The sequence below is a fragment of the Phyllobates terribilis genome, unplaced genomic scaffold (genome assembly GCF_046119375.1).
Source record: "Phyllobates terribilis strain yellow unplaced genomic scaffold, ASM4611937v1 Scaffold_4__5_contigs__length_816908805, whole genome shotgun sequence".
NCBI lineage: Eukaryota > Metazoa > Chordata > Amphibia > Anura > Dendrobatidae > Phyllobates > Phyllobates terribilis.
In genome coordinates, this window is record NW_027362764.1 from 665,349,061 (window position 1) to 665,366,872 (window position 17,812).

General features: G+C 44.4%; 1 long non-coding RNA gene across 2 annotated transcripts in view; it reads left to right on the forward strand.

The window, feature by feature from the left end:
• LOC141264480 (uncharacterized) overlaps window positions 1-17,812 on the forward strand; it is a 58,629-nt gene that overhangs the window by 22,200 nt on the left and 18,617 nt on the right. Inside the window, exon 3 of one of the 2 annotated variants that reach the window (XR_012319963.1) lies at window positions 16,676-17,163. The exons of the other annotated variant lie outside the window; for it this stretch is intronic. This is a non-coding gene — a long non-coding RNA (uncharacterized lncRNA). Of the gene's footprint in view, window positions 1-16,675; window positions 17,164-17,812 lie in introns of those variants that run through there. 2 annotated transcript variants of the gene reach the window in all.

Sequence of the window (17,812 nt, forward strand, 5' to 3'; positions counted from 1 at the left end):
CAGGTGAAGCTAGAGGCCTTCCCTCTGTGCTATTCTCTTTGGCCCTGCTGCTTGTAGCTATGCTGCGGCCCTCGTCCCTGAGTAAAACGTCTGTTCCTCACCCGTATGGCAGGCGGCTCGGGCCTTCCTTATGTGTCGCTCCCACGTAGCGATGCTGGGCCCTATGGTGCTGCTGTGTCGCAGGGCGTCTGATGGGGCCAGGAGACCTGCAGTCTCCTGCCCTCCGGTTTCTGCTGCTGGGCCTTCACTGCCCCACAACCTTGGACTCCGGTGTCCGGTTCTTCTGCGCTTCTCTCCTCTGGGGTGAGCTTGTACACAGCTCCACTCCCCAGGTCCTTCCACGTCGCTGTCCTGTCTTCAACTCCTCTCACTAACTCTAACTAACCCCGAGTCCAGATTCCAGTTTGAAGGGGAGGAGCTCCCCTTCCTGGTCTGGAGCCAGGAAAGTGTTGTATGCTGGTAAACCTGATTAGGGGACCCCTCCTTGCTTCCAGGCATGGCATCACCCCCTGTGAGGGAGGCAATGCCACTGTGGCAACCGGACTCCTGGGGTGCCACATACAACCTGGAGTAACCATTGCACTACCATACCACTGTACAACCAGCTCTATCCTCACCTACTGTATCCTCACCCATCCCTTGTAGACTGTGAGCCCTGGCGGGCAGGGTCCTCTCTCCTCCTGTACCAGTCGCTGTCACGTTTTGTTAAAGATCATTGTAATTGTTTTTATTATGTATACCCCTTTTTCACATGTAAAGCGCCATGGAATAAATGTCGCTATAATAATATATAATAATAATAATACAGTCATGGCCAAAAGTGTTGGCACCCATGAAATTGTTCCAGAAAATGAAGTATTCCTCCCACAAAATTATTGCAATTACATATGTTTTGTTATACACATGTTTATTTCCTTTATGTGTATTAACACAACGCAAAAAAACAGAGAAAAAAGGCAAATTGGACATCATTTCACACAAAACCCCAAAAATAGTCTGGACAAAATTGTTGCACTAGTTTCTTCCATAAATCGGAGGAGACTCATCCATTCAAGTCTATGGGTGTGCAAAAAAAATCGGATGCTGTACGGAGTCACAGTATAGCATCTGATTTTTAAGGATACATTTCAATTCTGTAACATAGGAAACTGTAAATGGTCTGCTGCTTTAAAAAATGGATGACAAGTGAGAAAAAAATCGTTCCACTTCTCTGGATGAAACTCTATCCTATTTTTTTATACTCTTGTGTGATCCTACCCTCAGACTCATACTTGCTGACCTCTCAGGAACAGTTTTCAGGAGAATTCTTATCACCAGAGGCAGGATATCAATGACAAGTAACAAACCCCTCTATTCACAGCTGATAGCACAGGATACACCATTCACAATAGGCAATGTCACTGGTGACCCTGCTCCATTCACAATGACAATGACCTTTGCACACGCTCATTAGAAGCACTAACACAAAAGACAGGATCAGAGTTTGCTCATTGTGGTTAACGTATGTGTAGATTTACAGAAACATAAGGAAGTTAGAGTCTAGAATTGGCCAGTGTGAAAATTGAAGATTTTTGCTTTTTATTTTTATATTCAATTTGTTTTATTAAACATCAATTAAACATCAATTAAGCATTAATTATTAATCATTTTACATTTTGCAAATCAAGAAAAATATATTGCAATCAGTTTTGAAAAAAATATAACAAAATAGAATTATAGAAAAATGTCCAAAGTTCAAATGGGGTCACTTTTTTCAAATAATTCAAATGGTAGTATATTGAACAATATAATATTTGTAAGGTAACCGCCTATAAGAAAATCATATATGTTGAGGAAAATTCTATATTATAGCTGAAAAGCCCATATAAGAAGAAAAAATAAAAAAATATAGAAGAGAGAGAAGAAAAGAAAAGGCAAAGGGTCAAGGGGGAGGGGGAAGATCCTTATGCCTGTGTGACTAATTATGAACACAATCACATGTATCTGTTGAAACTATTAGAACAGGGTATGAAAATCAGGTGAGTCCTGAAACAGAATCCATCCGCTCCAAACCTTCTCAATTTATCATTGGTTCCATTACATTCTGCAGACAACTCTTCCATTCTACATAGATTCACCATTTCCTTATACCAGAAATCATGGGGCCCCATAGCAGAAGTTCTAATTGCCCCACTCCCCACACAAAAAATAAAAAAATATTTGTCTGTGTCACAGAAAAGCAGATCTCACAACTTTGCAGCCTTTACACAGTAATTTTCCTCCTGCTGAAGTCCTAGATTCACCTTTCATTGCCCCATAAAGTGTGATTCCAACAATAGTGCACCCCAAACACAGTATGATACCCCCATGGTGCATTCCTCCACATTAGCCTCCACATGCACAGTATAATGACCCTATTGTACCCCACTTCAACTCCCAAGGCAAAGTATGGTGACCCCAACACAGTATGATCCCCCAACTGTGACCCTCAAAGCTCTCCATACACTATAATCTGCCTACATACAGTATAATGGCGCGCACGAGCCCTTCAAACAGTATAATGGACCCCACACAACCCTTCACACTGTATATAACTCCAAAGACATACTGATAGGGAATCTAGATTGTGAGCCCCGATGGGGACAGCGATGATAATGTATGTAAAGCGCTGCGGAATATGTTAGCGCTATATAAAAATAAAGATTATTATTATTATTGCTTTCATACAGTATAATGGCCCCCCACATAGCCCACAAAATATTATAATGGCTCCACAGCCTTCCATAGAGTATAATTCACCACCGATAATCCTCCATATAGTATAATGCGCCCCCCATAGTCCTCTATATAGTATAATGCGCCCCCCATAATCCTCCATATAGTATAATAAACTTCCCATGGTCCTCCATAGAATATGATGCACTCCCCATAGTCCTCCATACAGTATATTACACACCCCATAGGGTAAAATGCAGCCCCCATATAGTATAATGCACCCCACAGTCCTGCAGTATTATGGGCACCATGTACTCACTGATTTTAAAATACCATATATTTTAAATAAGCAGACCCGAGTATAAGCCGAGGCCCCTAATTTTACCACAAAAAACTGGGAAAACGTATTGACTCGAGTATAAGCCGAGGGTGAGAAATGCAGCAGCTATTGGTAAATTTCCCCATCCTGGTATGTGTGGCACCCTCTCGTCCCCCAATCCTGGTATGTGTGGCCTCCTCAACCCTGGTATGGGTGGCCTCCCCTATTCCCCAATCCTGGTATGTGTGGCCTTCCCAGTCTCCCAATCCTGGTATGTGTGGCCTCCCCAATCCCGGTATGTGTGGCCTTCCCAGTCCCCCAATCCTGGTATGTATGGCCTCCCCAATCCCCCCCAATCCTGGTATGTGTGGCCTCCCCAATCCCCCCCAATCCTGGTATGTGTGCCCCCCCCAATCCCACCCCAATCCTGGTTTGTGTGGCCTCCCCAACCCCCAAATCCTGGTATGTGTGGCCTCCCCAATCCCCCTCCCAATCCTGATATGTGTGGCCTCCCCAATCCCCCCCCCAATCCTGGTATGTGTGGCCTCCCCAATCCCCCAATCCTGGTATGTATGGCCTCCCCAATCCCCCCCAATCCTGGTATGTGTGGCCTCCCCAATCCCCCCCAATCCTGGTATGTGTGGCCTCCCCAACCCCCCCCAATCCTGGTATGTGTGCCCCCCCCAATCCCACCCCAATCCTGGTTTGTGTGGCCTCCCCACCCCCTCAATCCTGGTATGTGTGGCCTCCCCAATCCCCCTCCCAATCCTGGTATGTGTGGCCTCCCCAATCCCCCCCCCAATCCTGGTATGTGTGGCCACCCCAATCCCCCCCCAATCCTGGTATGTGTGGCCTCCCCAATCCCCCCCCCCCAATCCTGTTATGTGTGGCCTCCCCAATCCCCCCAATCCTGGTATGTATGGCCCCAATCACTGCACACATAAAATAATAAACACTAATACTCACCTTCCTTCCTCACCTCTCCTCCAGCGCTGAGTCCTATTTGCTGCAGTTCATGTCGGCATCTGAGCAGCGCGCGCTCTCAGAAGCCGAGATGAGCTGCTGCTGCCGGCACATTCACGCTTCTCCATGCCGGGACTATGAGCGTGGAGAAGCGTGAATATGCTTTCTCTTTAGCAGCAGGCACTGACAGCAGGAGCCACGGCTCAGCCCTCCTCCTTGACCGCTACTTAAGAGAATGAATATTCCCTCTTCTCCATGCCCATGGGAGTGTGGAAGAGGGAATATTCATGTCCCTTTAGTGGCGGGCACAAGAGGTAGCTGCAGCAGCTGCTACAGCGTGTGCCCCGCTCCTCCACCGCCGCAACCTACCTCCCCCCCAATACTCAACTGTCCTCCTGGTTCCCACGCTGTTTGGGGCCCTCCCGGCTCACAGGCCCCCTTCCGGTCATGGGCCCCATAGCAGTGTCGTGGCCTGCCGCCATTGGCGGCACGCCACTGCCTTATACCAATCTAATATGTTAGGGGTTTTTTTACGTTTCCAAAACCATGGAATTACCGTCCGTGCCGCTGTTAAGCAAAATCTAAGTAAATCCTTCTTTTGTACACCATTTGAGGAAGGGAGGATTGACAGAAGGGCTATTTGAGGAGACCCCAATACTCTAGTTTCCTGTGATACATTGGTAATTGTTAAATACCTTCTCCCAAAATGGTTTAATTTTAGAACACTCCCACCATATATGAATCATAGACCCCACTTCACTTTCACATCTCCAACATGTTTCTGAAACTGTAAGGAACATTGTATGTAGTTTAGATGGGTAGTGATACCATCGTGTAAGTATTTTCTTTTCTTGTGCAGTCCCTGCATTAGTGAGCTTATGTGTGAAGAGGAACCCTTTTGCCCACTCAAGAGGGGACAAACTAACCCACAGATTCCTCTCCCATGCTCGCTGAATTGCCAGTTTCTCCTTTCCCTCATATATCATACAGATAGCATGAGTCGGACCACTTTCCTGAAGGAACATGTTTTCAAAGAAGGTGTAGTTTGAGAATGAATTTATGTTAGGATTGTGTTCTGCTAGAGAGGATCGCATTTGCAGATATTCAAACCACTTGATTTTAATATTTTGGGATTTTGTTTGTAAAGATACAAAAGTGGGTATCATTCCATTTTCCAAAATCTGAAACAATCGGGTGTCCTCCACTGCCCTCCGACCGAGGAAAGTTCCACGCAAATATCCAGGTAGAAAGTAAGAGTTATAAAATATTGATGCGAGTAGGCTAATAGTTCTACCTGGAAACATATTTTTCCTCAGAGAGTGCCATGTTTTAAGTGTTTCCCTAGTTAGATTGCATTTGGCCAAGGTCACTGAGTCTTCTTGGCACCATGGTAAATGTAAAGGGACTTCCAAGCCCTCCTGTTCCACCCCTACCCATTGTTTAGATTCTGCATAGAAGTGCCAATCTAAAATACTCATCAAGGCAGAAGCCTGAAAGTACCTATAGAAATTCGGAAAGCCCGCTCCTCCTAATGATTTGTGATGAGAGAGAACCCGTATGTTTACACGGGGTTTAATTTTACCCCAAATGAATTTGATTAAAGCTGATCTTAGTTTGCGAAAGAAGCTATGAGGTGGAGAGATCTTAACAGTTTGAACAATGTACAAAAAACTAGGTAATACATCCATTTTGATGGCATTCATTCTTCAAAACCAAGATAGCTTCAGTTTGCCATATTTCAATAAATCTCCATATGTTCTGTGCAGTAAAGCTTGATGATTGAGCTCAAATAATTTATTAGGGTCTGAGGGGATATGAACCCCTAAATATTTCAATGATTCTTTCTGCTATTTAAATGGAAATTTATTCATAACTTGTGAGATTTCAGTTTGTGGAAGAGATATATTCAAGGCATCTGTTTTAGAGTAATTGACTTTAAAATTAGTAACTGCTCCAAATCTATCAAATTATTTTAGGATTATTGGAAATTATATATATATATATATATATGTATATATATATATATATATTTTTTTTTAACTCCTCACCGAAATAAGACATACTGGTAAGGTATATGCCAGCTCCCTGACTTTGATGCAGGCATGAGCCTGTATTATTGCTGGCAGACAATGGCTGTGTTGTTTAGCCATCATCTGTCTTCCACAGCCACGATTGGAGTGAAGCTCCGCTCACAGCAATTAACCTGTTATATGCTAATGTTACTTTTTGATGGGCACTTACAGCATGAGTCCCGAAGGGTGGGGGGGGGGGGCAGGTATGCTGTTCTAACCACCCAAAAGACATGTTGCTACTTCTGTGAAGGCCAGCTTGAGGCTGGCGTTCATAGGAGACTGTGATTTTTACCTTATACAGCAGTACTGTGGTATTGCTATGTATAGCACAAGCGATCAAATGATTCTAGGTTCAAGTTCCCTAAGGGGACTACAAAATACAGTGAAAATAAAAAAATATATATACAAGTTCAAATCTTTGTTCCCCCATTAAAAATTTAGAAAAAAAAACTAAAAAAATACAGATATATGGTATTGCTACATGCCTAAAAATCGGCTCTATAAAACGACAAAATTAATCAACCCTATCGGAAAATGATGTAACAAGGAAAAAGAAATTAAAATGGCAGAATTGCGTTTTTTCTGCCCGGCCACCTCAACAGCAAAAAAGATGGTATACAGGGCAATAAAAAAAATTGCATCTACTCCAAAAATGGTATCAATAAAAATGTCAGCTCACAGAAAAAAAAAAACATCACATAGCTCCATTAACCAAAAATTGAAAACGATCCAGCTCTCGGAAAATGGCGACACATGCAATTTTTTTTTTTAAAACAAATTTCATAATGATTTTTAACCATTTAAATTCGCATGTTTGGTATTGCCGTAAACGAACTGACCTGGAGAATCATATTTCTAATTCATTTTTATGGTATAATAAATACTGTAAATAAAAGCCCTAAAATCAATTGGTGAATCGTGCATTTATCGTTATTTTGCTGCTCTTACATTTTTTTTACCACTTTCCATTACACTATAGAGTGGATGGTGTCATTCAAAAGTACCGCAAAAAAGAAACCTTCACACGACTATGTCAGTGGAAATTCAAAAAGTTATGGCTCTTGGAAGAAGAGGAGCAAAAAACAAAAGTGTGAAATACTGAAAATCGCCTGGTTGGAAAGGGGTTAATACACATTGTCAAATAAAATAAAACATGCCCCAAATTTTTAAATACTGTACATTTAGTAGAAAACCATGATTTACACAATAGGTCATTTTCTGATAGTAGCTTCTCTTTAAAGGGAACCTGTCATGCTAAAAAACACCATTAACCTGCAGATATGGGATTAATCTACAGGATAATAGCTTTCTGAAGCCATGTGGCCGCCGCACTGGAAGCCGGGCTACCAGGAGGACATGATGTTTATTCCTCTCGGCAGCCTCCAGCTTTCAGTCATAAAGGCGCGGCTGGCACAGTTTCAATCACTGCTCAGTACACTGTAACGCACGCAGGTGGCGCACGTGGTTCGTGGACTCACTGTGCCACGGGCCGGGCTTGCCTAGGAGGGGTGTAGCTAAGCAGCTACCAGGTGTTCACTGGATGGTAGAGTCATGCTTGACTGCAGGTAGGCACCAGGTACCACTCCTATGCAGTCCCAGGTACTGCAGCTGCCTATCCAAGGGGTCAGGTACGCAGACACGGATATGGACTCGGACTCCATACAGACTACTAAGTTCTGGATCCTCTGGCAGAACAGTTACTGGCAAGGACTCAGACTCCATTCAAACTACTACTTTAAGGATCCTCGGGCAGAACTGTTACTGACACGGACAGACAAGACTGATTCAGGTGCTGCCGATGTCGCTTCAGTGTTCGGAGACTGGTTTTAGCAGTCCGGAGACACGGAATACACGTTCAGGACTGGACCAGGGATACAGGTTCAGGACACTGGCCACACCGGGATCAGGGGAGCTCACATCTTTACTGGTAGAGCACCACACTACCTAAATACTCAATGAGTTGCTTGGCACATCCCTACTGGGGAGGGTGCCTTTTAAACAGGATGCCTCCCAGCTGGCAGGAAGCCATCTTGCAGGTGAACATTTACATTAAATGCTTCTCAGCTATAGGCTGAGGGCGTTTTACTATATGCGCGCGTTGCCCTTTTAGGAGCAGGGTAGAGCGCACTGGGACTCAAAACAGGAAGGAAGCAGGGAGCATGCCGAAGGACCATGCCATGCGGCCAGGGCGGTCAGTATGTCGGGATCCCTGCATGGAGGAGGAAGGGGAACCATGCATGGGTGCCGGCAATAGTCTTAAATACACAGTGACCGGCAGCTGTAACCGATCCCTGGCACTTACTGACAGCTCGCTCTGTACTGATACACTACTGAGCCAGCTATCAGTCAGTGCCGGGGTGCGGTTACAGCCACCGGTCACTGTTTACTGAGCCGTGACTAAAGCCACTCCTCTATCACTGAAAACCGGAGGCTGCAGGGAGGAATACAGTTCTTTTCCTCCCAGCAGCTGGGCATTCAGTACAGCGGCCGCACAGCTTTAGAACTCTATTGACCGGCAGAATAATCCCATATCTGCAGGTTAATAGCGTTTTGGGACATTATAGATTCCATTTAAGTATGTAAATCCTGTCGAAAAAGCTGGTGTTCATCAGAAAGATGTATTGCCAAAAAGGATGGTTTTTAGTTCCGATCATTTGAGCAATTACTTATGAGCCAATGCAAAGGGGCCTTTAGATCTCCCCTGAATGCATACATAGAAAATCACAAAGGAGACAGATCGTCCTTGAACCCTCTGTTAGCCTCTAACCCTCCAAACAAACAAAGCAGACATCCAATTATCCATACATACATATGAACTGCATTCTGCCTACAAGGTCATGCCATAAATGGCTGCCATATTAAGTAGGCATCACTTCTCAACGGAGGATGTTATGTGGAATTTGCATCTTATTTGCGGTACTTGGAATTTGTGACGGAAGTTCCTCTTAGTTGCATCTTTAGGAGAATATAGGTTTGGTAGATTTTAGTTATAGCGCTAAGAACAGTCTGCGTTCTAGCATACATTCGCAGGATGTATTTCTGATGAAAACACTATGGTCATCACACAATAGGAAAGAGGTGAATATCAGTAGGACACAACTTCCTACAATCGCATAAAACAATGAGGTGTGACTGTTTAACAGGGGAGTTTAGTCTACTAGTGCGAGAGGTCATTCAATAAAACAAGGAGCAGATGGTGAATAGCAGATCCGAGTAGTAGCAGTCCTCCAATGATTGGTCATCCTTCCTTTTTATAAGTGTGTGTATAACAGGGGCCTGTTCTAGAATATATAGATTCTAAGTATCTTGCATCTCGATTCTACGTCAGCCAGGTCTCTGACAGCTCACAGTGCACAGCTCCTGCTGCAGCGCACATCACCCGTGTAGTCTGTCTTTTGTTCACTTGGATGATTATGGATAAGAGCACATTTGGCAGTCTAACGGCAACTAATTCCCAGTGGGTATATTTTGGCTTGGAGCACATATGGATCATCAAAATGGAGAAAATAAGAAATGCATTTGTAATATCTCTTCTTAAAAAACAACAATTCTGTCTCAGGTTTACTGATCTGCACAAATGAAAAATAAACTGTTTGGATTGGGAAAAAAATGATAAGAAATTGAATACTTCACCTGTTAGAATCATTTGCAGTAATCTAAATGCTCATGGGGTAAAAACACAGATCCCATTATCATAAAGCCAACCTCCTGACTCAGGGGTTAGGTCATATACAATGTGCATATGAGAATGGCAGGTCGGAATCGGCTTGTATTGGCAGATCTTGTTTAGATGATTGACAAAACCTTATAAATGGCCGTGTGAAGAATTTAGCAACCTGCCAGCCATTTCTCTATTCATCTGTGCAGGGAGGTGGCTGGCTGTGTCTGAGAGCAATATGCCTTAGTGCGCCGAGTCCCCCAAATAAAATAAAAAAACCTTTATACTCATCTCCGGCACCTTTACAGCGATGTCAGCGCCATTTTTCCCAACACAAGCGTGACATTTTGATTTTACGTAAGCGCTGCGGCCAGATGCTGCTGACGGGCTGCTTCGCTCACACTTCCATCATTTGTTCGAGTTTCGTCCTTTGGAAGTGTGATTGTACAGTGATTGCTGCAGCTATTACAAGGCATAACTACGTCACACAAGTCCTGGGAAGCCTGGCACCGGCAGCACTGGAACGGCGTCAGTGTGGGAGGTGAGCATAAGATTTTTTTATTTTAGACTGAGGGCTACAATATTGAAGAATTGGTTGTCCAATTTTAATAAAATAATATATCCAGTGACAATGAGTTCTATAAAAAAAATTGTTTTATTCAAAATATCACCCGTATAATTGTTGCACATAATGATCTACAATATCCTTTAAAAAATCGTTTCTTTTGGTTGTGTTTACAAAGCGGCTCAATGTCCTCAATCTCAGCATTTAGACAATTATTAGCCATTAAAATAGGATTTGGGTAGTTTTAATATAGAGCAGCAATAAGGGCCCCACTGCTCCTTGAAACTCTCTCCAATTTACTTATTTGTAATTTATAAAGAATATTTAATATTATTAAAATTTGTTTATATTTCCTGTTTCAAAGTAAATTTGACAGATTACAGACAACATTCAGTATTATTCACTGTTTTAGGTAACTCTAATCTGTAAATATTCCCGCAGCAGCCTACACCACTCCCATTGTGTCTTTTACTGTCTAATTACATTTTTGCCTGAAATTCACTTACTTGCATTTATAATAGTAATTTGTAAGTATTGATCATTAGATTAGATTAGATTAGATTAGGGTGATTTGCACAACTAGGGTAAAGTGAAGATTTTGCCAGTAGTAACACTGGTACACAGGCTGATGTGTGCGTCCTCCTGCAGCAGAAACTGCAGAAAGAACTACTGAGTTTGCCGTGTAGACACCACATTCACCAGCTAATTATCGCAAGTGTTTGATAAATTGTGGTCGGCATCAACAGGTCCAAATATAAAATTGTTTGAGAGATTTTTTGGCTGCTTGGAATCAACTAGCTAAAACCAAGTTTTCGGCTGGAATGGAAAATGACAGTTTCATCTGAGCTAGGTCCACTTAAGGAGCGTCTAGTTGAATTTTGCACCAACCACCTTGCACAATGTCATCCAAGAGATGATTACAGGGAATTGTTAACCCTGGCACTCCTGTTCCTTGGTTCGCTGGCAAACCTAGATGTACAAATCAACACTCCTGGTGCCTACCAATGGATTATTATTATTTATTATTATTATAGCGCCATTTATTCCATGGCGCTTTACATGTGAAAAAGGGGTATAATACAAGAACAAATTACAATAATCTTGAACACAATGTGACAGCGACTGGTACAGGAGGAGCGAGGATCCTGCCCGCGAGGGCTCACAATCTACAAGGGATGGGTGAGGATACAGTAGGTGAGGATAGAGCTGGTCGTGCAGCGGTATGGTGGAGCGGTGGTTACTGCAGGTTGTAGGCTTTCGGAAGAGGTGGGTCTTCAGGTTCCTTTTGAAGGTTTCCACGGTAGGCGAGAGTCTGATACGTTGGGGTAGAGAGTTCCAGAGTAGGGGGGAAGCACGGGAGAAATCTTGTATACGGTTGTGGGAGGAGGAGATAAGAGGGGAGTAGAGCAGGAGATCTTGTGAGGATCGGAGGTTGCGTACAGGTATGTAATGGGAGACTAGGTCGGAGATATATGGAGGAGACAGGTTGTGAATGGCTTTGTATGTCATGGTTAGGGTTGTGAACTGGAGTCTCTGAGCAATGGGGAGCCAGTGAAGAGATTGACAGAGGAGAGGCCGTGGAATAGCAAGGGGACAGGTTGATTAGTTGAGCAGCAGAGTTTAGGATAGATTGAAGGGGTGCGAGAGTGTTAGAGGGGAGGCCACAGAGCAGGAGGTTGCAGTAGTCAAGGCGGGAGATGATGAGGGCGTGCACTAGTGTTTTTGCAGATCCATGGTTTAGGAATGTGCAGATCCGGGAGATATTTTTGAGCTGGAGTCGGCAGGAAGTGGAAAGGGCTTGGATATGTGGTTTGAAGGAGAGTTCAGAGTCCAGGGTTACCCCAAGGCAGCGAGCTTGAGGGACTGGGGAGAGTGGGCAGCCATTGACGTTGATAGATAGGTCAGTTGGGGGGGGCTGAATGAGATGGTGGAAAGATGATGAATTCTGTTTTGTCCATGTTAAGTTTTAGAAATCTGGCAGATAAGAAGGATGAAATAGCAGACAGACATTGTGGGATTTTGGTTAGTAAGGAGGTGATATCGGGTCCAGAGAGGTAGATCTGTGTGTCATCAGCATAGAGGTGATAATGAAAGCCGTGAGACTCTATGAGCTGTCCCAGGCCGAAGGCGTAGATGGAGAAGAGCAGGGGTACTAGAACTGAACCTTGGGGGACACCGACAGTTAGGGGGCGAGATGAGGAGGTGGTGTGTGAGTGGAAGACACTGAATGTCCGGTCTGCTAGGTATGAGGAGATCCAGGATAGGGCCAAGTCTGTGATGCCGATAGATGAGAGAGTCTGTAGTAAGAGGGAATGGTCCACTGTGTCAAAGGCAGATGACAGGTCTAGGAGGAGGAGGACAGAGTAGTGTCGCTTAGATTTGGCGGTTAGTAGGTCGTTGGTGACTTTAGTCAGTGCAGTTTCAGTAGAATGGTGCAGTCGGAAACCAGATTGTAGGCAAACAAAGAGGGAGCAAGAGGAGAGGTGGGAGGACAGTTCAGAATGGACATGTTGTTCCAGTAGTTTTGAGGCATAGGGGAGAAGTGATATGGGGCGATAGCTAGACACAGAGGATGGGTCAAGGGAGGGCTTTTTGAGGATGGGTGTGATTGAGGCATGTTTGAAGCATGAGGGGAAGACACCAGTTGTTAGTGACAGGTTGAAGAGGTGGGCTAGGGCTGGGATGAAGATGGTGGTAAGGTTTGGGATGAGGTGGGACGGGATTGGGTCAAGTTTACAGGTGGTGAGGTGTGATTTGGAGAGTAAGGAGGAAAGTTGTTCTTCAGAAATGGTGGAGAATGTGGTTTTGGAGGAGGAGGGTTGAGTAGGTGTGGGGAGGGGCTGTGGGGGCTTTAGGCAAAAGCTTTGTCTGATGGTGTCAATCTTCTGCTTGAAGAATGAGGCAAAGTCTTCGGCTAAAATAAGAGGAGAGGGAGGAGGCACTGGGGGACAGAGGAGAGAATTGAAGGTGTTGAATAGTTGTTTGGGGTTGTGAGACAGGGAGGATATGAGGGATGCGAAGTATGTTTGTTTTGCTGCAGTGAGTGTGGACTTGAAGGTAGTGAGGGACTGTTTGAATGCGATGAAGTGCTCATGGGAGTGGGACCTTTTCCATCTATGCTAAGCAACCCTGGAGGCCCGTTGCAGTTCTTTAGTTAGGCTGGTGTGCCAGGGTTGTCTGTTGATTGTGCGAGCCTTGGTATGTGTGAGGGGGGCGACCGAATCAAGAGCTGCAGCGGTTGTGGTGTTGTATAAAGTGGCAGCAACATCTGTAAGGAACTAATGTCTGTAAGAGGGAGGAGGGATTCAGAGAGTGAGTGTAGGTCAAGGTGTTTGAGATTTCTGCGAGGGTATGCAAGTTTGTGGAGTGGGGATTGTTGCCCCGGGGAGGAGAGAGAAGAGAATGTGAGTAGGTTGTGGTCAGAAAAAGGTGAGTTAGAGAGGTTAGATAGGGAACAGAGGCGGGTGAAGATGAGGTCCAGCGTGTGGCCGTCTTTGTGGGTGGGTGTGGAAGACCACTGAGTAAGACCAAAGGAGGAAGTGAGGGATAGAAGCTTAGAGGCAGCTGAGAGGGAAGTGTCAATGGGGATGTTAAAGTCGCCCATGAGGATAGTGGGGATGTCAACGGAGAGGAAATTAAGTAGCCAAGTGGTGAAGTGGTCAAAGAAAGTGGTGGTTGATCCTGGGGGACGGTAGATGACAGCCAGTTGGAGGTTGGATGGGGAGTAGATGCGCACGCAGTGCACTTCAAAAGAGGGGAGAGTAATTGAGGGCGGCAGTGCGATATGGGTGAAGGAGCAGTTATCTGAGAGGAGGAAACCTATTCCTCCACCGTGCTTGCCGGTGGGGCGGGGGGTATGGGAGAGGTGGAATCTGCCATACGAAAGTGCAGCAGGAGAGGCTGTGTCGGAGGGGGTGAGCCAGGTTTCAGTGATGCCGAGGAAGGAAAGTTTGTTTGTGATGAAGAGGTCGTGAATGTAGGAAAGTTTGTTGCAGACAGAGCGAGCGTTCCATAGAGCTCCTGGTAGTGGGACTGGGGGAGCAGGGGCTGGGCGTAAAGGTATAAGGTTAGAAGGATTGCGAGAGTTCGGGGTAGATCATGGGTAGGAGGTGGAAGTGATAGTAGGAATGTGGTGAGGAGGGCCAGGATTTGGAGAGATGTCGTCGGCAGTAAGGAGGAGCAGAGAAAGCGTTATTAGGTGGGAGCAGGAGAGGGCATGAGGTGGCTGTCTGTGTTTGGAGACAAAAGATTGTATGTTGAGGAATAGCTCTGAGGAGGAGGTGAGATGGGTGGGGAGAATGGAGGGAGAGATGAAGGGTTCCTTACTAGGTGTAGGGATTAGGGGAGGTTGTAAGAAGTGAAGGATTAAGGGGGTGAGAGTGAAAACAAAGACAAACATTGTTTACTGTGACAAAGTATCCAGTTACCTTCAGTTCCCTTCAGGTATTATTCAGGATTAATTCAAATTTCAGACACTTCAGCTAATGGACACTTAAGGTGATGGACACAGACTAAAGTCTGACACAGACTCCTGGCCCACGATATATTTGTAACAGAATGCATTCAGCTGTGAACCAGCGGGGAGTGGTCTGTGCTCATCTTGATCAGCTGATTAGATTGAACCAGATGCTGGATACTCAAAGACTGAGTAAACAAGGTCATAAATGAAAGTGGGGGGTAGCTGGTGTAGGTTGGGTGACGTACCATTAGAAAATAGGAACAGAACGGTATAGAGGAGACGGCATGGAAGTCAGCATGGGAAAGTTGGGTGACGTACCATTAGAAAATAGTTACATAGTTACATAGTTACATAGTTTATAAGGCCGAAAAAAGACAAGCGTCCATCCAGTTCAGCCTATTTCTTGTGCACTGCAGCTATTCCGCAGCATTGATCCAGGGTAAGGCAACAAAAACCCATGCGGTATAGGCCAATTTACATCATTGAGGAAAAATTCACTTCCCGACACCAATCTGGCAGTCAGATTAAATCCCTGGATTAATTAACTAAGCATAAAATGTAATTTTATTGTTCTCAAGAAAGGCGTCCAGGCCTCTCTTGAACTCTTTAAGTGAGTTGGACATCACCACTTCCTCTCCCAGAGAGTTCCAGAGTCTCACGGCTCTGACCGTAAAGAATCCCCTTCTATGTTGGTGCAGGAACCTCCTTTCCTCCAGACGCATAGTGTGCCCCCTCATCTTTGTCACCATCCTTGGTATAAACAGGTCATGGGAGAGATCTCTGTACTGCCCCCTGATGTATTTATACATGATTATGAGGTCTCCCCTAAGCCTTCTCTTTTCCAACGTAAATAGGCCTAATTTTGACAACCTCTCTGGGTATTCTAGTCCCTCCATTCCCTTTATTACCTTAGTCGCCCTCCTTTGTACCCTCTCTAGCTCCAATATGTCTTTCCTGAGCACCGGAGCCCAGAACTGTGCACAATATTCTAAGTGCGGCCTTACCAGCGCTTTATACAGAGGAAGAACAATGTTCTCATCATATGCCCCTATTCCTCTTCTGATGCATGCCATGACTCTATTTGCCTTCGCAGCTGCTGCCTGACACTGGGCACTCCAATTTAATTTGCTATTAACCAAGACGCCCAGGTCCTTCTCCATGTCAGATTTCCCCAACGGTTTCCCATTTAATATGTATGGGTGACTGCTGTTTTTCTTTCCCATGTGCATGACCTTACATTTATCGGCATTGAACCCCATTTGCCATTTTTTGGCCCAACTCCCCAATTTATCTAAATCTTCCTGTAGCTGTGCCCTATCCTCATCTGTATTAACTACTTTACAAAGTTTAGTATCATCTGCAAATATTGCTATTTTACTATGCAACGCTTCCACTAGATCATTAATAAATATATTAAATAATATAGGGCCCAAGACAGACCCTTGAGGCACCCCGCTAGTAACCCTGACACACCCTGAGCTTACTCCATTGATAACCACCCTCTGCTTTCTATCACTCAGCCAGCTATTTACCCACTTGCACACATTATCCCCCAGACCAAGCATTCTCATTTTATATACCAACCTTTTGTGTGGCACGGTATAAAAATAGGAACAGAACGGTATAGAGAAGACGGCATGGAAGTCAGCATGGGAAAGTTGGGTGATGTACCATTAGAAAATAGGAACAGAACGGTATAGAGAAGATGGCCAAAGGATGATATACGCTCTGAAGATCTTCGTGTTTCGTCACCAATTTAGTTTAACTTTGACAGAGTTTAAAGATCTCTGACAATTTTGCACCTTTAATATTCGCTTATACTTGAAGGCTTGGTACCTCTGTCAGATCCCAGCCACATCGCTGCGAAATGACTTGACATTACTGCAAGAGCTTGTAGCATACAAAGGAATCAATGGAATCAATGGAGTCTGGCTTTTTTTGACAGTGAGGTTCCAACCGAAGAAAAAGTTGAGATGGTACTGTCTCTGGAGAAGAAAGGTAACGATGTCTGCTCAACTCCTATACAGCTTGCTGAAGACCTTGTGTCACACAGGAAGCTTCATCACTTCATGTCGCCCAACATAAAAAACTGTTTGTTGTACTGGAAGTAAACCAACATTTTCTTCATCAAGATCCTTGTCGGTGGCTCACCAATGCAAGTTACATCAATGCATCCTCAAAAGTCGCCGGACTGAAAATTGTGAGTGATGCCGCCGAACGCTCCATTGCACTCATGAGTACATTCAGTTCATCACTGAGCACTCAAGAAGACCAGAAACAGTTTATTCTCCAGTGTGTGGAGAAGCAGCGCCATGACTATCCTGAGCCAAATAAAGCGTGTTTCGTTAAAAAAAGTAAAACTACGGTAAAATTGTACATTTACTTTGTTGCAAGACATTTATTACAAATTATTATTAGTTTTGTGATGATTCAGCCACCAGTAAACAATGTTGTAATGTTACGAAACTTTGTGTGCAGTATGTTACAATCACACCAAAGGGAATTATTCCCAGGGGTGAGACCTAAAAATTTACACCCAATTTTTATGACTGTCACCCTACTGATGCTCTAAATTACAGCTCCAGTGCACCGCTAAGACCGTGATTGACTATAGCAGTCGCGTGTGTAGGCGGCACAACATCACTGCAGCCAAGTAATAAGAACCGGCAGGGAACACTGCATTTGTGGGAAATATAACAACTAACAGATCAGCTTTTTTATGTTAAACTGATTTTCTGTTTTTATGTAAAGAAAACATATTTTTTTAGTTTAATGTGATGTGTGACATTCTAATATACTTTGCGATTCAGTTGGTCACCATGATTACTTACTGGCTGGAAAGCATAAAAATAGGACAGCACTCAGTGTTGTAACTTGAAGCTCATGGGCCCTAATGCAGCCCCCAATTATTGCAAGTCTTTAAAGAAAATCTGTTAGCAGGTTTTTGCTCCCTCATCTGAGAGGAACCTGATGTAGGCAAAGAGACCCTGAATCAGACGATGTATCACTTAGTTTATTCGGGCAGTGGTTCTGACACAATCAGTTTTTAGATGTATAATGCAGGAGAGCAGAGAAAGCTAAC